Below are 15,854 nucleotides of genomic sequence, written 5' to 3' on the forward strand. Positions count from 1 at the left end.
GCGCTGACAGCGTGGAGCCTGCTTGGGATTCTTTCTCTCTCACTCTCTCTGCCCCTTCCCTGCTCATGCTCTCTCTCTCTCAAAATAAGTAAATAAACTTTTTAAAAAGTTAAAAAAAAAAAAAGGAGTCACCAAGGTAATATCCTATCCACAGTATTTCTTGGGAGTCCTTGAGTTCTCCCTGGCCATTTTCTAGCCTTGGGACTTGCTCATTTTCCTTGAAATTTCTTAGTCATGTCAGTGTTTTTTTTTTTTTCCCCATAAAATTCTGAAGCTTAAATTATTTTATAGTAATTTTCAGAAGTAATAGAGAAAAACAATTTTTATCTCCAAGGAACTTAATCCAGAGAATTATAATCTGTGGGTATATACTACAAATATAACTAATCACAAGACATTTTCATAGTAGGATAAAATAAGTAATACAAATTAGTACTCTGTAGTTTAAATATGTAAGTGTTAAGAGGGTGCTCAGTTTGAAGCAATCAAAGACTTGGGTGGTCAATTGCATGATGGCTTAGGTCTAAATTATTGATAAGAAATACATTGGAGAAGAAAGACTTAGGGAAAGGACTATCAAATGGCATATTCATAAGAATTTCCATGTGAATTCCCAGTTATCACCCTTAAAGATTATGATTCAGGGAGTATATTACTTTTCTACTGCTTCTATGACAAATTATAATGAGTTTAGCAGTTTGCAACAATACAAGTTTATTATCTAATAATTCTGTAAATCAGACTAATTATTATCTAATAATTCTGTAATTCTGACTCCTCACATAAGGGTATGGATATCTTTGAGGAGCCTTTATTCAGTTTACCACAGGGACTCTGGTCACACTTTGAGAAATCCTGGTATAGAGGCATAAAACTTAAGAACTAAATTTTCAAACATGGTAGAAGATATATTAATTCCCTAAGAGTATGAAATTAGCAGGAAAGAGATCAGAGATGGCATGGGATCAGCAAAGAGTACGCATTGCATTAAGCAAAAACAGTGATATTTCTTAAACTCTCAAATAACACTTGAATTTATTTAGGATCTTTTATTTTCACCTGGTTAAGACAAACACTTTACATAGTTTTATATGCCCACATCTGTATTTAACTTAGTTTGGAATTGTTTCAGAGATTATTGGGATTGTTTCAGAGATTATTACAAAATTCTTAATAGTAATTATTTCCATTCAATAACATGATTCCATTGAGTTGACATTTATTTTTCTGTGATAATAATGTTTCTTTCTGATTTGATTCCTAACCTTTTACAATTTATTTTTAAATTTACATAAAATGTACTCTTTTTGGTGTGAAGTTATATAAACATGACAAACGCATAGAGTAGTGTAATCACCATCTTGTTCACGATACAGATCCATCGCATCGCCTCCCTGCCAAAAAATTCCTCATGTTTCTCCTTCGCAATTAATTTTTGCCCCTACTCCTAACTCCTGGCCACCAGTGATATCTTTATAGTTTTTCCCTTTCCAAAATGTAATATAAATATAATCATACAGGATGTAACTGTTTTTTGAGTTTATTTTATTTGTTTATTTAGAGAGAGAGACAAAACACGAGTCAGGAAGGGGCAGAGAGAGAGGAGGCACCCCAAGCTGCCTATCATTCTTAAAGTCTGCTTACAAGTATTTAATGTTGAGCCAACAAGTGAACTGGACTCAGGGATATGGTTTTATGTCAATAGCTTATTACGCTAAAGACAAATGTTACAGAGAGTACAGAAAACAACTTAGTTGGATTTGAGACTTATATACGAATTTTGCTTATGTGATAATTAACATTTTACTTATGTTAACATTAAATTTATTTTAGGAGGACCTGGGTGGCTCAGTTGGTTAAGTGTCTGACTTCAGCTCAGGTCATGATCTCACAGTTCCTGGGTTCAAGCCCCATGTGGACTCTGGGCTGACAGCTTGGAGCCTGGAGCCTGCTTCAGATTCTGTCTCTCTGTCTCTGTCTCTCTCTCTCTCTGCCCCTCCCCCCACCGGCACTCTGTCTCTCTCTCAAAAATAAATAAATGTTAAAAAAGGTTTTTTTGAAAAAATTAAAACAATATTTTAAATACAGCAGCTGCTGGTAGGACAGAGGTAGCGGAGAAGCATGTAGGATGGCAGGAAGAAACTAGTTTAAATTTCATGCATCTATAGATACTTAGCACAGTGGATAAGCCACATTCAGATCATTGAGATTTGAGCAGATGTGAATTTGTTCTCATTAGAATTCATGTTCCAAGCCCTACACAATGCAAGTAAATAGCTACTGAGCAGGAAACTGGAGGCTTAACCTTTTCTGTCTCTTAAATATGAGCATCTCATTCATAGCTCCATACTTAAAAAATAGACAGTTCCATAAGTCAGTTGTGCAGCTAAAAGAATCATTAATCTTTAAATAAGAGATTGTTCATTCTGCACTCTGCTGGGGATTATATAGTGCTTTTCATGTACTATACCTCAGAGTGTTTTACTAAGCAGTGAAGTATTTTGGAGATGTGTGATGAATATGTAACTCCCATAACTGCAGCAAAAGCTGATGCTGTTTGTTAAGAACTATTTGTTAAATCAGAAATCTGCCACCCATGTTTGATGCTTGACATGCAAGAATCAGTGGAGAGCAAAACACATTGCTTATTTTCCAACAAGCATAAAGAGAATTTTCCCAAGAGTAATATTTGCATAAAGAAGTTTGTCCATGAATTAAAATCCTCCAAGGATTTAAAAGGACAAGCATCAAGATTTAATGGTATAGGATAAAACTTAGGATGTTTAGCTGAGCTTACCAAAGAGGCGTAAGAGCTTTGGTAGACACCAGGCAGTGTGGCTGCTGTGTTGAAGATTAGTACTGTTTGTGGAGATAGCCATGAACTTCATCAAAGATACAGAAGAGAGTTCTCTGTGAAGCTTCCCTGACTCCCCCAGTGGCTTCTGTGTTCTTCCATGACCCTTTTTAAATGATTTCTTTTCTACCACTCTGCTGAATTAAAATTTACCTGTCTAAATTTCTGTTTGCTTGCACTAGCCTGTGGCTTCTGTTTAACCAACACCATGCTTTACTCATTTGTACACCCCAAGGCCTAGTGCAGAGTGCAGTAGAGGAGACTAACTCGGTTGAGGTGTGCTGTAGGAATGAAAAGTCAGTATGTAAAGATCAGTGTGTCCTAGGGAACACACTAAGATAAAAAAGAGGTTAAAAAAAAGATGTTCTTAGGTGGATAAGTGCCCCCCAAAATTGCTTTTTAGTATTTAAATGGTGGGTTAATCAGCATTTTAAATTGGCTTAATTTTCTTGGCTGGCATGAATTCTCTGAGTTCTAGAAAATAAATTTCTCTCTATATTAGTCTGGGTTCAACAAGAGACACAAAAACAATAGAAAATATAGATTAAATACTTTTTTGTATATTTGTCCATTTATTTAATCCAACTCATGTTCTGAGCTAATATTTTACAGATTTTTTTAATACAGGTGTTGTACATTTTTGGTTAAACTATGCATGTTTTCAACTTTTTTAGGTATATTGACAAAGTTGTAATATATTTAAGACGTACAACAAAGTGATTTGATAAACAATGTCAAAAGATTCCTCTCATTGAGTTATAATGAACACATCTCTCAACTCACATATTTATCTTGTTTTCCCCCTTTGGTGAGAACATTTAAGTTCTAGTCTCTTAGCAAATTTCAATCATACAATATAGTGTTATCAATTACAGTTACCACATTTTATGTTAGATGATCAGAATTTATTCATCTTATAGCTAAAAGTTTGTAACCGTTTACCAACGTCTTCTTATTTCCCCTACCCCCAGCTCCTGACAACCACTTTTCTCCTTTGTGTCTCTGAGTTTGATTTTTTATTTTAAAGATTCCATGTGTAAGTGATACCACACAACATTTGTCTTTCTCTGAGTTATTTCATTTAGCATAATGCAAAGTCCATCCATGTTGTTGCAGATGACAGGACTTCTTTCTTAAGGCTAAATAATATTCCATTGTATATATGTACCATATTTTGTTGATCCATTTTTCCACTGATAGACACTTCACTTGTGTCTGTACCTTGGCGATTGTGAATAATGCTGCAGTGAACGTGAGAGTGCAGATATCCCCTGGAGATAATGGTTTCATTTCCTTTAGATATGTACCCAAAAGTGGGATTGCTGAATCATATGGTAGCTCTATTTGTAATTTCTTGAGGAGCCTCCACTGTGTTTTCCTTAGTGGCTATACTCATTCTACTCTCATCAATAGTGTGTAATGGTTCCCTTTCCTCCACATCCTCGCCAGCGTTTATCTCTTGTCTCCTTGATAGTAGTTATCTTCACAGGTATGAGGTGATTTATCTCATTGTGGTTTTAAGTTGCATTTCCCTGATGATTAGTGATGTTGAATATCTTTTTGTATACTTGTTGGCCATTTACATTCTTCTTTGGGAAAATGTCTATTTAGATCCTTTGCCTGTTTTTTAATTGGTTTCTTTGTTATGTTTGTTTGTCTTGTTTAATTTGAGTTTTGCTTTTGGGTTGTTTGAATTCCTTATTTATTATGGGTATTAACCCTTTATCTGATATGTGTTTTGCAAATATCTTCTCCCATTCTATAGTTGCCCTTTGATTTTGCTGATAGTTTTCTTCAGTGATCAGAAGCTTTTTAGTTTGATGTAGCCCCACTTGTTTATTTTTGCTTTTGTTCCCTTTGCTTTTGGTTTCAAGTCCAAAACTCATTGCTAAGAATTCATTATTAAGAAGCTTACTCCCTATATTTTCTTCTAGGAATTATATAGTGTTACATGTAAATCTTTAATCCATTTTGAGTTATTTTTTGTGTATAGTTAAGATAGGGGTCTAGTTCCATTTTTTTTTTCTTTCATGTGGCTGTCCAGGTTTCCCAACACCATTTATTGAAGAGACCATCTTTCTTCATTGTATATTCTTGCCTCTTTTGTCGTAAATTAATTCATCACATATGCTTGGGTTCATATCTGGACTCTCTATTCTGTTCCATTTATCTGGGTGTCAGTTTTTTTGCCAGTACCATATTGATTGATTACTATAGCTTTGTGATATAGTTTGAAATCTGTGAGCCTGATGCCTCCAAATTCGTTTTTTTGTTTTTTGTTTTTTTGTTTGTTTGTTTGTTTGTTTTTGTTTGTTTTTTTTTCCCTCAAGATTTCTTTGGCTATCCAGGATCTTTTGTGGTTCCATACAAATTTTGAGATCATTTGTTTTATTTCTATGAAAAATGCCATTAGAATTTTGATAGGGATTGCATTGCATAGAATATCTTCCATTTATTTGTCTTCAATTTATTTCATCAGTGTTGCACAGTTTTCAATGTAACCAACCTGCTTGGTTAAATTTATTACTATTTTATTATTTTCATGCATTGTAAATGAGATTATTTTATTAATTTTTCTTTCTGATATTCATTGTTAGTGTATAAAAATGCAACAGATGTTTGTATATTGATTTTATACCCTGCCACCTTATTGAATTTATTAGTTTAAACAGTTTTTTTGGTGGAGTCTTTAGAATGTTCTATATATAAAATCATGTTGTCCACAAATAGTGATAGTTTTACTTCTCCCTTTCCAATTTGATGGCTTTTACTTCTTTTTCCTGCCTAATTGCTCTGGCTAGGACTTCTAATACTATGTTGAACAAAAGTGGTGAGAGTGGACATTCTTGTCTTTTTTGTGATCTTAAAGGTAAAGTTTTCAGCTTTTCACCATTGAGTATGGTATTAGCTGTGGCTTGTTATACATGACTTTTATTATGTTGAGGTATGTTCTATCTATAGCCATTTTGTTGAGAGTTTTATCATACATGGATGTTGAATTTTGTCATGATTTTTCTGTGTCTGTTAATATCATATAATTTTTATTTTTTATTTTGTTGATGTAGTGCATTAATTGATTTGTGGATGTTGAACTGTCTGTGCATCCCTAGAGTAAATCCTACTTAATATGGTGTATGGACCTATTTAATGTATTGTTGAATTTGTTTTGCTAAAATTTTGTTGAGAATTTTTGCATCTGTGTTTACCAAAGATATTGGCTTGTGATTTTCTTTTTCTATTTCTTTTTCTTTCTTTTCTTTTCCCTTTTCTTTTCTTTTCTCTCTCTCTTTCTCTCTCTGTTTTTTGTTTGTTTGTTTGTTTGTTTTTGTTTTTTGTGTTTTTTTGTGTGTGGTGTCCTTGTCTGGTTTTGTCAGGATAATACTGGCCTTGTAAAATGAGTTTAGGAGTATCTCTTGCTCTTCAACTTTTTGGAAGAGTTTGAGAAGAATCGGTATTAAATATTCTTTCAGTGTTTGGTAGAATTCACTAGAGAGATCATTGGTCCTGGAATTTTGTTTGATGGGAGGGGGGAGCATTTGCTGTTGTTTTTGTTTTGTTTGTTTTGTTTGTTTTGATTACTGATTTAATATCCTGACTTGTAATCAGTCTATTTAGATCATCTTTTTTTTTCACCTTTCAGACTTGGAAGATTAATTTTCTAAGAATTTATCCATTATCTCTAAGTTTTCCAATTTTTTAGTATATAATTGTTCATAGCAGGCTCTAATGACCCTTTGTATTTCTTTGATATCACTTTTACTTTCTTGTCTTTCATTTCTGATTTTATTTATTTGAGTTTTCTCTTTTTTCTTAGTCTAGCTAATGGTTGGTTTATCTTTTTAAAGAACCAACTTTTAGTTTCACTGTCCTTTTCTATTGTCTTTTTAGTTTTGTTCCATTTATTTCCACTCTGATCTTTATTATTTCCTTCCATGTATTACTTTTTGACAAAGGATTTTAAAATTACTGAAAAAGCTGAATTTCAGTGGAATTTGATGTTATTACCTCTAAAGATAAATGTACAACCTTATAGATAACTCTTAAGATTTTTAAGAATGCCCTCTGGCAGGTGTGTGTGTGTGTGTGTGTGTGTGTGTGTGTGTGTGTGTTTTAATTTTCTTGCTTTGTTTTCCCCTAGACTTTATATTATACTTAATTTTATTATTCTTTTGAATAAAGTGTAAAAGCATATTATTTTGCTCTCACCCTAAAATTAAACTTAATATATTGTCTGACACTTACATTTTTAAAACCACTTTCCACAAAATGGCATGTTTTTTTCTTTTAAATGATTGAAAGAACTAAAGGGAAAATGAACATTTAAATTTATTTAATGTTCAGATTATTTTTGTCTGTTCTCCCTTCACAGACATATCTGGCAGGCTGATATACCTTCTGGAGACTCAGGGAAAGGAACTTTTTTTATATGTACTTTTAAGTTCTTTACTGAAATGGGAAAATAAGCAAATGATTGTTTGGAAGCCAGCAGCTTTAAACACTACTTGCTTTTTTTGCATCATTGCACAAAACTGTGAAGGGAGAATAGTTTCTTCCTTCCCCTCCCCTCTCCTGGGCATACCCCAAGTCTGTATGTCCATTTTATTCCATGGTCTGAAACACAGATAAGACTCTGGCTTTCAAACAGATGGTTGACAAATCTTACTTATGGTATATGTCAAATATACTATCCAGGTACTCTCTGACTGGCTGAAGCCACTTTGACAGCATTTGGGACACTATAAAAATATTTAGTTTTAGAAACTTAAGGAGGAGTGAAGATTAACATTATAGTCCCAAGTTAGTCTATTTAAGTAGCTTGATGAGTTTCTCAGCATTCTGAAGTTTTTCTCATCCTGCTGACCTGCATAACTGGCCACCAAAACTGAGTTTTAATTCTTTTACCTCGGCCCTAACAACAGCAAAAGTAATAAGAGCTAACATTAATGTGGCTAATTATGGGCAGTGTAAGTGTGTTAGGTGCTTTGTGCATTATGCCAGTTAGGATTAATTTAAACTATGAGTAATGGGAAAGGCAAAATAACGGTAACCTAAATACAGTTCTCTTTCATGTAAGAGAAGCATTTTAGAGCTGATACATTCACCACGAAGTTGTCAGGGACACTGGCTCCTTGAACTGCTCCATCATCTTCAGCATAATTCTTTTAACCATGGTCCAAGGGAGCTGCTTAAGCTCCAACTGTTACACCCATGTTCAAATATTCTAGCCAGCAAGAAAGAGGGAGTCAGGAAAGAAGAGGGTAAAGGATGCACACCAGCTGTTCTTAGAGATATTTCTTAAAAGTGCACACATCATATTTTTGCATATTACAGTTGCCCGAGAGCCTAGAAAACATAATAAATCACAGCGTATACTGCAGGCTTGCCAGTAATTAGGTAAAAATTGGGTGTTTTTTACTAAAGTGATTTTTGGTGCAACTAGCTCCCATATGCAATAATTCCCTTGGTCTTCAGAACAGCCTTTTAAGCAGAGCTTTAACCATACCTCTTTATGCCTTTGTTACAGGCCTTGATCTAGTTCCCTTGAGACTGGGTCTCTGTCTCATGGTGGGGAGCCGGTCCTGGAGCCCCAGTATTCCCCCCCCAGCGCTTATGGGTGGGCTCCTCCTATGGACTGTCAGACTTCTCTGCGGCTGATTACATACTCCCTTTTTGGGTCTCTGACTATTACCTACTGTCTGCCTCTGTCTTGATTGTCCCAATTCTGTCAATTTATGTGGTCTTTTATCACAAATCTTCCACCTGACCCATCCTTCTATAATAGAGCCTCCATTATAGCATTAGCTATGCTGGTTTCAGTAACAGTAAAAAGAAGCAATGCTGACTTTGACAAAAATTTTAAATTATTCCAAGTTCAGTGAATATTTTCTGTTTATCATTAGGAAAAAACTGAGACATAGATATGCCAGCTTTCTTTTTTATACTAGATTGTGACTTTGGGCAAGTTACTTGATATCTCTGTGCTTCAATTTCCTTATCTATAAAATGGAGATGACTAATAATTACATCATAGAGTGGCTGTGAGGATTCACTAAGTTCATTCATGTAAAATATCTCCTAGCACATTGTACTCTTCAGTGAGTGTTAGCTAATAATAATAACAAGTATAAGCGTATACTTACAACAATACTTATTATTATTTTCGACTCCCTTTCTTATCTTGTAGATTGCTTTGTGTTTTATGGCTTTCAGTTAGTGACTGTCAAGGCTAAAGAAAGCTTGCTCTTTGGGAAGCCTGTTGGAAAGATAATCAATAACATTTTCATAAGATTCACAGTGATATTTAATTCCTAATTGTCTCTTTTAGAGAATTGGATTGGATTCTCCATACTTCACCATCTTGAGTCTCTGGCTGTCAGGGAACTCTAATATAATTCTGGTTTCTAGTGAAATAAGCTTGAGAGTCGAGAGGAGAGGAATTGAAGTGAGGTGCATGAATGCAATTGAGTTGCTTTATTTATTTAAGTTTTCCAGAGGTAAAAAAAAAATAATGAATTGTCTAAATAATATTCATCTTTTTGTTCAAGGAAGGCACGGATCGCATGAATATTGGATAATAACAGGGTCTGAATGACTTTGGATACCTGAAAGCATTTTAACGCTGACACATCTAAATGCTTGTTATTTGTATCAGTCAAAACTTGGGAGGAAGCAGATGACATACTCGAAGGAATGAATTATTCCTAGAGTTAAATAGAGGTAAATGCAGGTACCCTTTGTAAAGGTGTGGGCAGGGTTATGGCTCTGAACTCAGGATGGTGGTGAGGCACCAGGTACTAGCCATAGAGAAAAAGCTCTTACACAAGAGACTTGAAGGTCCACAGCAAGGAACATAGAGGATGGTCATGGAGAGAGACTGCTGGACAGGAGTTGTGGCTGTAGGTAGAACACACTGGCTGCCAAAACTGCTTCCTGGGTGAGAGGGGTCTGAGGAATACCTACCCTGTCCTCTCTCTCCCTCACTCTGATCTCTTGTGCCTCCCATTGGCCTAATTTATTTGAAGCTGTAGGGAATGGGATCCAGGTGATGCCATGTATAGAGGTCCGTTTCCCAGGGCATAGTGTATGGCAGGGAAAAGGAGAAAGTGGTTGGAGAGGCCACAATGCATAACAAGCACACTTCCATCTGTAGGCTCAGCCCTACTCCCTACTCTGGACCTCTTCAGTGTCCTGAAGGCATATTGTGCCTCAGGATATTAACGCTATTTATTCTGAGCCTAGTGATAAGTAGGTCACCTTGTTTCTCAGAGCTGAGCTTCTCTGGGCATGAGCCATCCTCTGTTTACGTGGGGTCTTGATATCCGTTCTGTGTATTTGGTGTCTGAATTCCAGAACAAGCCATTGAAGAAACTGGGCCTTGGCTGTGTCATTTATAAAGTCTTAGGGTTGGAGCATCTCAAAATTTCAATTTAAAAATTCCCATGTAATTCCTGACCTAAAGAATATACCAATCATGAGTTTTCTGTATTCATAAGTTGAATTCAGACAAATTTACTTCTATATAGCTCCAAACTAACTGTGAAAATTTTAGTTTTAATATAAGTAAATTGTGGGCCCTACCTGTTGTAAAGGAATGAAATAGTAAAGTTAGATAAGAAAGTAAGAGGAATTGCTAAAAAAAAAAAACCACCAAGGATTGATGTAATGAAGTCTCAAAAGAGATAAAGATAGGGCTTGGCAGACATGAGCTTTAGGAATCAGATGTCACCAATTCCTGAGTTAAAAATCAGAAATTCCCTGAACATTTGTATGCATGAGTAAACAAAAAACATTTTCTAATTTATGCTCTGTCTGCAGCAACACAAAATCTATCTATAAACATCTGATTAAAACTAGAAGTTGGGAAGATCCTAGAAAGTTTTCAAGAATTAATAAATTTCATATAACAATGAATAGCAGTGTATCTATAATTACTTGTTTGTGGTGTGTAAATAGCACTGGTGTTTGTTGTTGTCATTGTTGTTTTTGTTGTAGTTGATGCTATTGATTTATTTGAGGAGAGGTTGAAAAAAGTAATTACTTTTCAATGTTTGCTTGCTCTTTCATACCTTTTCCCAAAGGAAATGTTTTTCAATGTCAAAATCATAATTTTAGTCAAAAATTTTATCCTTAGACTTGATGACAGTTACAGTACATGTATGTCATATGTTCTGACAATGAATGTGTTCAGGAAGCACACAGGGCACACCAATTAGCAAATCAAACAAAACCTAATTGCATCTGTACCCCAATTATTAAGATGAACTTAAAAATTTTAGAGCATGATGAAATTTATATTTTGATAATAGCTTAAAATATGAACTTCTTTTTTGACTACTTAGAGAAATGCAATATACATTAATTTCAAAAATGAGACTTTAAAAATTTTTTAAATTATGGGCACCTGGGTGGCTCAGTTGGTTAAGCATCCGACTACAGCTCAGGTCATGATCTCATAGTTAGTGGGTTCAGAACCCACGTTGGGCTTGTGCCAACGGCTCAAAGCCTGGAGCCTACTTTGTATTCTGTGTTCCCCTCTCCCTCTGCCCCTCCTACTTCATTCTCTGTCTCTCTCTCTCTCTCAAAAGTAAATAAACATTAAAACAAATAAAAATAAATAAATAAAAATTTAAAAAGGAAAGCAAAATTTGGTAAAAAGTTTTGTATTCCTAGTGGATCATAAATGTGTTCTTTTTTCTCTAGTTAGTGTTCTGTATGGTGTATGTCAAAGGCTACTAAAGAAATAAAATTCAATGCAATAGTGTACAACAGGGTCAGCAAACATGGCCCATGGATCAAATCTGGCCTGCTGTTTTTATATGGCCCATGAGACAACTATGTTTTTTACATTTTTAAATGGTTTTAAAGCTTCAAAAGAGGAATGATACATCACAATGTGAAAATTATGACTTTGAAGCTTTTACGTTCATAAATAAAGTTTTACTGAAACACAGCCCTGTCCATTCATGTATTTATTATCCATCACAAATGCAATAACAGAGTTTTCCAGTTGCAGAAGACATCATATGACTGGAAAATCATAAAGTGCTTCTTATTTAGCCTTTTAAATAATATTTTTTGTCTACCTCTAGTTTACAGGATTCTATTAAAGTACATTTTCTTAAAGAAAGAAGATAGAATAGTACCAAAAATAATATTCTATCTATCTACATACTTTAAATAGTGTAAGTGTTCCCTTTTTGTTCAGTTTGGTTGGCCTCTGAAATAATAAATACAATAATAAATAAATCTTATGAATACAAACATTCTCTTTTAGACAAATTATAGTTAGTTCACAAATATTTCTCTGAAAGAATTATGATGCTTTGTGTGACATATCACAGAGTACTGAGATGTAAGTTTTCTTTTAAGGGAAGACCATTTTCTCCTTTTGGTTGGTGTGGTGGGAGAGTAACAAGCTTCAAGAGAAATTACCTTCCGTGATGAGGAATTTGAAAGACAGTATAATCAAAACTGAAAGATCTTGAGCACTCTGAGAACCAAGGATAAGAGTTAGCAAATGCAGTACACTGTGAATAAATGCTGGAGAGTCTAGGAAAAGGAGATAATAAGAGGTAAAATCTGTTAAACTTCAAAGTGCTAAAGAGTAATGAAAAGGAAGATTTAAGAGTTTTATAAAGGTAGGGGGAAAGGCTCTTAAATCTTCATACCAAAGTGGGACTGCAGTGAAAAAGACAAACTAGGTGCTGAGCTGTACACTCTTGTGAGAGCAGTGTGTTATAAATCAAGGAAGTGGTCATAGCTAGTTTGAGGGATGAAATTCACCCAGTGTTTAATACAGTATCATAATTCACCTTCAATAAAATTTTGATGTGTTCACTACATACCATGGATATGACTTACTATGTATGTTTGGATTCATTCTCAAAGACAGAAGAAAGTCTTCATTTTTGTGACAAAAGGCTTAGAAACCGTGGTAAGGCATTGCTATCTATCAGCTATAGTTTACTATCTAGCCACATTGATTTTGTTTTTATAAGTTTTTTTTCAATTCTAGTTAATTAGCAGAGTACAATATTGGTTTCAGGAATAGAATTTACTGGTTCGTAACTTACATATAACACGTGGGCCACAGTGATTTTAAAGTTAAATCTCATGTATTAGTTTTTCATTTCTGTATGCATGTCTCATGAGTTATGAGTTCAGATTTATTTTTGTTCATGTCTATAGAAGTCTTAAGAAAATGTTCTAAGCAAGTCTTCTAATATTCTATGGAATGTGTCATCAATAAAGGAATTATTATATTGTAAACTAGCAAAAAGATAGTACTCAGGATCCATCTTTTCCTAAATGATCTAAAAGAAGTGTCAACATTCATTGCCATTTACAAACTACAGCGGGATACAGTTTGGAGAGGAAAATGCTTGTAGAATCAAGCAAAACTCTGATGAAATAAAAGGAGATTAATTAAGGTAAAAAATAAGCAAGGAGAGAGGAGTTGTATTTTTAATACAGAAAATTATTAATAACTATCATATTTTCTATATTATTAGGTAATCAATTATTGCTTTATAACTGAAAAAATCTGAATCAGAGTAAACATGGAAAATTCAGCTATGAATTTGTTTTGCGCTACTACACTTGATCTTAGCCAAAAGGCTGAGAAGTGATAAGTTTGAATTGCTATAAATGAGATGAGTGAACATTTTTTAAAGGAAAAAATATATAATTGATCATAGGAGGTAAAATCTTTGTTTTCATCACTTGTAACACATATGGTATCCTTTAAATTCAACATAAGACATTATAAAATCCTTGATTAAACATTTATTAAATACTCTATTACCTTATATTTATAACTTTATATTCATTATGGGAGACTGTTTAAGTACTGCATAACCTTAAATGTAAAGTATTGACTCTATATTAATAGGAAATGATAACCATAGGAACAACTTCAAGAAATTTTTAAGAGACCTTGTCCTTTGATTGATGAAGCCACACAGATCATTTCATATGTATCTCCTTAGGTAAAAGGAAAGCAACTTTATTCTATTTTACTTCTAAAGATGTCCCAGAGCTTGATTTTAAAATGAAATTTTAAAATTTAAATACAACTATTTACTTCTGAATATTTAATTGAAAATTTCAAAAGAGACCTCTATTGAACTGTTTCCTACTTGGGGAAGCTATCCTGAAATCACTGATTATTTGGAATTGAGTGAGGGTTCCTTTTTTTCTTTTCTTTCTTTTTTTTCCTTCCTCTTCTATTTATGGAGAAAATGGGTAGAGTATATTTTATTGGTTTGAATTAATCTTCTTTATAAACAAAGAAGAAATAAGTTAATTTTTCCTATTTGCAGTAACTAGACCCCAAATACTTGTCAAATACCCAAATAAATATTTATATTTACATAATTGAGGAGTTCAACTAAGGGAAATGAATACTGAAATGTGTATACTTTTAGAAAGTCTCACACCCTTCCCCTTTGTTAGCAGCAGCTACATAAATTCATTAATGGCACATTTTCTGTATTTACAAATAAATACTTTGACCTCTGTAATAAAATATTCTAAAACTATCCACATTTTGAGAAAAGTTAATTTTCAGTATTTTCAATTAGGAGGATCTTTCAATTTTGCTCACTAAAGTTAGGAAACAAAAGAGAAAGGGAATCACATTTTCAGAATCATAGAGTTAGATTTTTGAAAATCTATATCTGCATTAAGCATCAAGAGCACTAGAAAAAAATGTCAAATTCAACCTCTTCAGAACTCTAGAAGTTAAAGGCTTGCAGCAGTCTGAGGAGTGTTTATTCAGGAAAATTGGCTGAATTCCATTAAGAACACAAGGATTTGAACATTAAGTCATCAATAATAAATATGTTCAAATAACTAAAGAAAACCATTTCTAAAGAATCAGAGGAATGTGTGAGAACAATATCTCACCAAAAACAGAAGAGCGATATAGAAGATACGAACTATGGGAAAGAACAAAATAGAAACTTTGAAGTTGGAAATAACAATAAATAAAATGAAAAATACACTTAAGATACTCAATTTCAGATGTGAACTGACAGAAGAAAGAACCAGTTAAGTTGAAGACAGGTTCATTCAAAGTAGTCTGAGCAAAAGAGAAAAAAAAAATAATGAAAAAAGATGAAAAGACTTAGAGATGTGGATAAAGCATGAAGCTAATCGACATACCCATAAGAAGAGTTCTAAGAGAGAGACAAATACAGAATGAATATTTAAGAAATAGCAGCTATAAAATTCTGAAATCAGATTGAAAACATTAATATGGATGTAAAGGAAGTTCCACAAACTCCAAGTAGGAAGACTTCAGAGATCCATACCTGACATATATAGCCAAACTGCCTGAAGCCAAAGACATAAAATCTTGAAAGGAGCGAGAGAGAAACAACTCGTCACATAAAAGGGATCAACAGATGATTCTCACCAAATATCGTGGAGGCCAAAGTAATTCGATGGAATATTCAAAGTGCTGGAAGACAAAGATTATCAAGAATTCTAAATGTAGCAAAGTTATCCTTCTAAAATGAAGGAAAATTTAAGACAAAAGAGAGGATAACAGTTTGACAATAATATTTGTAGATAAATACTCACTTGTAGTAATGAATACTCAACAGAAGTTCAAGAAGAAAATAGAAGATGCAAATAACATAGAAACCAATTAGACCTAAGATACACACCTCACACAACAACACTGGACTACACATTCTTCCCAAAGTACATTGAACATTTTCTGGTATAGACCACATGTTAAGCCATAAGAGAAGTCTCAAAATAATTTACTTTTTATTTGAGAGAGAGAGAGAGAGAGAGAATGAATCTCAAGCAGGCTCATGCTCAGCAACAGAGCCCAATGCAGACAGGGCTTGATTCCACAACCCTGGGATTTTGACCTGAGCCAAAATTAAGAGTTGGAAGTTCAAGTGAGCCAGCCCCAGAAGTCTCAAAAATATTTAAAAAATAAAACCACATAAAGTATATTTTATTATAATGAAATAAAATTAGAAGT

At 33.8% G+C, this 15,854-nt stretch overlaps 1 protein-coding gene and 1 pseudogene across 11 annotated transcripts in view; one reads left to right on the forward strand and one right to left on the reverse strand.

The window, feature by feature from the left end:
• MAGI2 (membrane associated guanylate kinase, WW and PDZ domain containing 2) overlaps positions 1-15,854 on the forward strand; it is a 1,320,050-nt gene that overhangs the window by 311,217 nt on the left and 992,979 nt on the right. The gene's annotated exons all lie outside the window — the stretch shown is intronic.
• LOC113603081 (uncharacterized) lies at positions 13,361-13,483 on the reverse strand (annotated as a pseudogene).

This window comes from Acinonyx jubatus, chromosome A2 (assembly GCF_027475565.1).
Source record: "Acinonyx jubatus isolate Ajub_Pintada_27869175 chromosome A2, VMU_Ajub_asm_v1.0, whole genome shotgun sequence".
NCBI lineage: Eukaryota > Metazoa > Chordata > Mammalia > Carnivora > Felidae > Acinonyx > Acinonyx jubatus.